Below are 6,000 nucleotides of genomic sequence, written 5' to 3'. Positions count from 1 at the left end.
CACTCACCCGCTAACTGCGGAGACGAGATTTTTTCCAGAATTCTGATGCTAAACAAATGGCTGGAAAAAACATGCAAAGAAACAACTGTAACCTTCATAGACAACTTTAACATCTTCTGGGAAAGAAGACATCTGTTCAACAGAGATCGTTTCTCTCTAAATAGGTCAGGTGCAAAACGGCTGATTTCAAACATCTTCTATTCTGTGAACCATGCGTCATCAGCTTTGTCCCAAAACAAAGTACATCCAGTGCCAAAACAAATGATAAGCCCAGTGCAGCCCGAACAAGCCAAGATAAAGCTGGCCAGAAAGATGACACAGAATGAGGCGTTGTCAGAGCTACAGGAGGATCCATCCCAGATCTCAGCAGGACAACGAGAGGACCAAGAACCGCCATCTTCACAAACACCGGTCCAGACTGGATCCGCCTCCCCTTCTTCTCCACAAAGCCCAGAAGTTCCTTTTCTGGAATTTTCTCATAACATGAACATTGAAGATTGGCCTACAGATGACATCCTCTCCACATAGCCATTCTGCTGTGAATAAACCAGGATTCTCCAAAGGCCTCAGAGCCTCAGATCCTCCTCCTCCACGTATCACAGAACACTTTGGTACTGAGGAACTCCAAATTACTTCGCTGTGATACAGATTGGACTGTCGATCACTCACTTAAAGAACAGGGACTTTTTTGTATCAGTAGGTAACTTTACATCCCAGACGACAAAAATCACATGTGGGGTTCCCCAAGGGTCCATCCTGGGTCCCCTCCTATTCAATATCTACATGCTCCCTCTAGCTCAGATAATACAAAATAACAACATCAGCTACCATAACTATGCAGACGACTCACAGCTCTACATCACCATGTCACCAGGTGACTATAAACCAGTTCAAGCACTGAGTAAATGCCTAGAAGAAATCAATACGTGGATGTGCCAAAATTTTCTTCAGTTGAATAAAAACAAAACAGAAGTAATAATTTTTGGACCAATAGAGGAGAGATCAAAAGTTAGCACACAGCTTCAGTCACTTCAGCTAGGAACCACTAATCAGGCCCGAAACCTGGGTGTAGTGATGGACTCAGACCTGAACCTCCAAAAGCATCTAAAGACAATTACAAGGTCGGCTTTCTATCACCTGAGGAACATTTCCAGGATTAAAGGACTAATGTCTCAGCAGGATCTGGAAAAACTAATCCATGCGTTTATTTTTAGTAGAATTGATTACTGCAACGGTGTTTTCACAGGTCTGCCTAAAAAGTGGATCAGACAGCTGCAGCTGATCCAGAACGCTGCTGCCCGCGTTCTCACTAAGACTAAGAAAGTAGAGCACATAACCCCAGTTCTAAAGTCCTTACACTGGCTCCCTGTATCTCAGAGAATAGACTTTAAAATACTTCTGTTAGTCTATAAATCCCTGAATGGCTTAGCACCTAAATACATCACAGACTTGTTATCAGCGTATAAACCCTCCAGACCACTCAGGTCTTCTGGCTCCAGCCTACTCTGCATACCTAGAACCAGAACTAAACAAGGAGAAGCAGCATTTAGTTCCTATGCTCCACTTATCTGGAACAAACTTCCAGAAAACTGTAAAAGTGCTGAAAGCCTGAGTTCCTTTAAATCGAGATTAAAAACACATTTGTTTAGAATTGCCTTTGAATGTTCAAGTTAAAATGTTTTACTGTTTTCAAATGTTCTTTTTTGTTTATACACTATCCCCACTTGCTTTTATTCTGTTTTATTTTCCTATATTTTAATCATGTAAAGCACTTTGCATTGTCTCTGTACTGAATTGTGCTATATAAATAAATTTGCCTTGCCTTTGCCTTGCCTTAAAGCAGTGTTTAATAGGGGAAAAACTAGTAGCATTGCAAAAAACATTAGAAACGCATAGAGTTAAAGAGAAAATCATTTATTGTGCTGATGAAAATTATGTTGGAAAGTGTTAATCAGTTCACTTTAAAGATTTTAACTTAGCCTAACAGAAATTTGGACAGTTGTATATTTTTTAAAGGCAGGGCAAGCAGTAAATTCACTTGGTCAAAATGTGACAGACTGAAATCAAAAGTCTGAAAGATGTTGATAATCTATGTATTAATGAAACAGACATAATTGTGCTCATTGGAGGACATTTTCCTTTGTTTATTTTGTTGGTTTTGGTTATTTCTTATTTTATTTGCTTTAATTGTTTGGCCTAATGATAAGGGGAAAGCATTAGGCTGGTCTGTCGGACAGATTCCAATTTGTTCATGTTAATAATAAATCTTCTTCAAACTCTAGGGTCACTTGTGGAGTACCACAGGGTTCAGTTCTTGGACCAATTCTCTTTATTATATATATGCTTCCTGTCATGATGCAGCCTGAATGCTGCATTCTGAACAGTTTTTGCTCCTTCCCCAGTGCAGCCCTGATTGGGAACACCTGTCAGGCTGCAATCAACCTTGGACTCGTTCCACCTGCTCACACCTCTATAAAAACTCACCTCAGTTTGTTCATAGTCACCGGTTCGTCTCCAGTCCTCTGAACATCATGCCTGTCCTGTTCTTGTTCGTGTCCTGGTCCTGTCTGTTCCCGTCTGCCAGTTCCTGTACCCCTGCAACCTCCGTCTGGTAAATGACTCTGGCTTTCATCATCCACTTCTTGCTGCTTCAATAAACTCTGGAAACTAGCTCTGTGTGTGTGTGTGCTGTGTTCTGGTTTCATCCAAGACAAATCATGACACTTTCGATTGGGAAAATTATCAGACAGCATAGGATTAATTTCCACTGTCATGCTAATGACACTCAGCTATATTTATCCATAAATCCTGATGAATCCAATCAATTACTTCGACTACAGTCATGTCTTGATGACATCAAAAGCTGGATGACTTTAAATTTTCTGCATTTAAATTCTGACAAGACAGAAGTTGTAATCTTTGGACCAGAGTCCTCAAAAAATAAAGTTCTTAATCAATCACTTAATCTGGGTGGCATTAACTTGGCCTCTGGTAATAAAGTAAAAAATCTTGGTGTTATTTTTGACCAAGACATGTCATTTAAATCCCATATTAAACAGGTTTCCAGAGTTTCCTTTTTTCGCCTCCGGAAGATTGCCAAAATTAGAAACATTCTGTCCAGGAGCGATGCTGAAAAACTAGTCCATGCATTTGTTACTTCAAGGCTGGACTATTGTAATTCTTTGCTATCAGGAAGCAGGAAGTCCACAAAATGCAGTTCAAAGTCTTCAGCTGATCCAAAATGCTGCAGCAAGAGTTCTGATGAAAATCAACAAAAGAGATCATATTTCTCCAATTTTAGCTTCCCTTCATTGGCTTCCTGTTAAATCAAGAATAGAATTTAAAATCCTTCTTTTAACGTATAAAGCCCTTAATAATCAAGCTCCATCATATATCAGAGCTCTGATTACCCCATATGTTCCTAACAGAGCACTTCGCTCTCAGACTGCAGGTCTGCTGGTGGTTCCTAGAGTCTCTAAAAGTAGAATGGAAGGCAGATCCTTTAACTATCAGGCTCCTCTCCTGTGGAACCAACTCCCAGTTTTGGTCCGTGTGGCAGACACCCTGTCTACTTTTATGACTAATCTTAAAACTTTCCTTTTTGACAAAGCTTATAATTAGAGAGGCTTATGTTGCCCTGACCTACCTATGGGGATGTTAAATAGATTATTGCACCAAGGTGCAATAATCTATTTAATACACTGTCCTACAACCCGTGCAATAATCCTGATGTAGTGACTTCTGCTGCTATCAACACCTGAACATAAGTCAGTACACATGTATGTATGTATGTACAAATGTATGCACGTATATACGCGTAGGTACGTATGTATGTAGGCGCATAGATATATGTATATATTTAAGTATATAGATATGTTTATATATATATATATATATATATATATATATATATATATATATATATATAGACCACTAAGAATGTAAATGAGACATTTACATTCCTATTTCCTTTTTTGTATTTTTTGGTATTCTTTATGATCCGTTGTAGATATGAAGATTCACTGTATATAACTGAATGCACCTTTCCTACTCTGCATCTTCTTGTATGAGCCGATGTGACGAGTGAATTTCTCCATTGTGAGATCAATAAAGACTATCTTATCTTATCTTCTATGGGCTTAGGCTACTGGATCTATTTTTCTCACTCTATCGAGTTCTACTGTTCTTCATAACGTTTTGTTCTCTCTCTTTTTTTTCTTCATAGTAGGTACATCTGGTCTGGCGTTCTGTTAGCTATGAAATCATCCAGGGAAGACAGATCACCCACTATTATCATCTAATATAGAACAGATTACTGGATCAATGTTTGCTTCTGTGCTTTTTTGTCTCTCTTGTTGTGTCTCTGCTCTGTCTTCTGTAACCCCCAGTCGGTCGAGGCAGATGACCGTTCATATTGAGCCCGGTTCTGCTGGAGGTTTTTCCTTCCCGCTAATCGGTGGTTTTTCTTTCCACTGTCGCTTCATGCTTGCTCAGTATGAGGGATTACTGCAAAGCTATGGGCAATGCAGACGACTCTCCCTGTGGCTCTATGCTTCTCCAGGAGTGAATGCTGCTTGTCGAGACTTTGAAGCAATCAACTGGTTCCCTTATATAGGAAATTTTGACCAATCTGTATAATATGATTGATTTTGACTTTGTAAAGTGCCTCGAGATGACATATTTCATGAATTGGTGCTATATAAATAAAATTGAATTGAATTGAATCTCCAGTAATAAAATGTGACTTTATTAAAGGTAATTATGCAAATAATTTGTAAAGCAAAATTACTAAACAGAGAGGAAAGAAAGGATCAGCCAAGAACTATAAAACATAACAATAGGCGGATACTAACAGTATCAGGTTTTCTTTGGACTGCATATGTAACCTAAACACTAACATTTTTGTTTTCTCTGAGTTATTGCTTTCAGATGCTTGAAGATCCTTGAAAATTCCACCTTTGTCCAACAGAAGATGTGAGCTTTAAACAGGGATATGGTAAGATGTCATAAACAGATTTGGACATGCAAGGAACAGATATGACTAAATTATACTTAGTTTTATTAAGATCTTCCAGAGGAGAAAGGTGGTTGTTTTATAATTTTAGTTTGTTTACCTTTCTACTGACCTGTATTAACATTTCTCTTTCTGCTTTTTGATTGCAAAGAAACCTGGTCAAAATATTTTGAATGTCCTAAAAGAGAGATTTTAGTCTCTTTTTTTGGACATTCTCAGATGATGAGGGTATACAGAAACTAGGTTAAAAGGCTGATCATGGTGACAGAGAGAAAAAAGGTGATGTCATTGCTTCTGCCTAATCCAGTTTTGATTAAAGTTTTGGACAAATATTAAGAATGTTTGCAAAGGCTGCATAGAGGGTTAATGTGGAAATGTGATGCTGCAAGGTTTAAGAAAAAAAAAGTTTTATTTTTGATTGTGTGGATCAATTCACTGTAAGAAATTTTGCTTATTTAAATTTTGAAGGGATTCACACCTGGGGGAAAGGTGAAGACTTTTTCTGACTATTTTGTTTTTGAGTGAACTGTTTTCTGTAATTTTTTCAAGATATGGACACTACACTATGGATGCAGAAGGTGGTTTATGTGTATATTAGACAATGTGATTTTTTTCACATTTGATGATGGCGATGTCACTGCTGGTAAGTTACAGGTAAACAGGGCTGATGTTTGGTCGTATTGTGGGGGTTGATCGGATAAACCATATACATTACAATGTTCAGCGCTTGTCCAACTTCACTTGTGATAGATTTAAAGCAGTACATAGACAACTTTCTGCCACCTCCTTAGTGGCTTATCAAAATAGGCTCGCTTTGGATATGATCCTAGCAAAAGAAGGGGGGCATGTAGTATTATTGGAGATGGTTGTTGTTCTTTCATCCCAAATAACACAGTTCCTGGAGGACCCCTGTCAAAGGCCATAAAAGGATTGCAATCTTTGTCAAATGAATTAAAATCTTATTCCGGGATTGAGAATAAATTTAC

This window comes from Fundulus heteroclitus, unplaced genomic scaffold (genome assembly GCF_011125445.2).
Source record: "Fundulus heteroclitus isolate FHET01 unplaced genomic scaffold, MU-UCD_Fhet_4.1 scaffold_225, whole genome shotgun sequence".
Classification (NCBI taxonomy): domain Eukaryota; kingdom Metazoa; phylum Chordata; class Actinopteri; order Cyprinodontiformes; family Fundulidae; genus Fundulus; species Fundulus heteroclitus.
Note: the sequence above shows the minus strand (reverse complement) of the source record.